Below are 1453 nucleotides of genomic sequence, written 5' to 3' on the forward strand. Positions count from 1 at the left end.
CTGGTAGTAGGCTGTCAGTAATGGCTACGCCTCTCTATTTGGACTGGTAGATCTCGGCAGACTGGAAACTTTAAAAGTAGCTCTCGGTTCAAAAAAGGTTGGGCACCCCTGATCTATAGTAATGCAGTGTAGGCGGAGCCGTGACGTCATCTTCAATGAGCACCCCAGAAAAACAACATCAGCCGTTAGCTGTTAGCACTCAAGCTCACAGCTCCTCATATCTGTTCAGAAACTAGACAAAAGTTAAACAAGTACAAACCACAGACTGTCTGTGTCATGGCGAATACAGTCGCTGGTTTATTTATGTCTACATAGGCCGTTGTTGTGAGTGTGGACGGTCGGAGCATATATTGCGTTAGCTTAGCCGATCTCCATTTAGACAACGCGCATTTTAAAAGGTTTTCCGCCTGCCGTCTGTCTGCAGACTTGTCAAAGCATTAATTCATGGTTTTTACTAACCGGTATCAGTATGGTGTTACTTCGGCATCATTTTGAAACGTGTATTACAATTAAATCACAGTCAAATATGTTCATCTTGTTGTAGTTGTAGACCCCTTGCCAGCGATTCTCTCTCTAGTTTAGCAAACTCAGCCCGACTCAGCCCTGTTTGTTGGCCCCGATAGAACCACGATTTTGTCGGGCCAGAAAAAAGGTGAAAAAGTAGCCCCGGGCCGGAACTAGGCATAGTGGAAACGCAACCAAAAACCGGCCCGGCACAACACGGCACGCTTAAACCGCGCTCCGCGCCATGGTGGAAATGCGCCATTAGACTATATAAAAATACATATATAAATATTTAATATATATAAAATAATGTATTATATTACATTATTGCCTCTGCATTGGATTATTATCGAATAGGGTAATAACTTCATAATTAACTACGTCTGAAAGCAGAAGTCCAGGGCAAATAATTGCAAGTCTCTTCAGTAAGAATGTCACAATATGATTTAAAAAGAAAAGCCAAATTCTGGAAAAACAAAACAAGAAGTGAAACTTTGAAAAAAAGAAGTGAAACTTTGAAAAGAAAGTAGCATTTTGAAGAAAAAAATCTATTTATGAGAAAAAGGCAAATTCTAAGAAAAAAGGCATATTTTGAAAAATAATTCAAATTCTGAGAATTCATTTGCATATGTTGAAGAAAAAAAGTCAAATTCTGAGAAAAAGTCAAATTTGAGATGCATTGTGGCACATGTATTTTATGGGCAACGTGCTTCTGCAAAGTAGCATGTAACCGTATAATCAGGGGTGCACATAACTTTTTTGCCCTGGTTCTCAAAGGAGCACCTGGAGATGTGGCCAAAAATAACCCCAGTGCATTTCTTGTAAATGTAGGTGTTCTATCATATATCCAGGGCGATAAAAAATGACACGGATTGGTTTAGATTTTCTGTTACTCACTGCAGGATAAGGTTTAATTGGCCACTTTCTTGAGTGTCTAAGGGGCGGAACT

Source organism: Trematomus bernacchii, unplaced genomic scaffold (genome assembly GCF_902827165.1).
Source record: "Trematomus bernacchii unplaced genomic scaffold, fTreBer1.1, whole genome shotgun sequence".
In the NCBI taxonomy this organism is placed as follows: domain Eukaryota; kingdom Metazoa; phylum Chordata; class Actinopteri; order Perciformes; family Nototheniidae; genus Trematomus; species Trematomus bernacchii.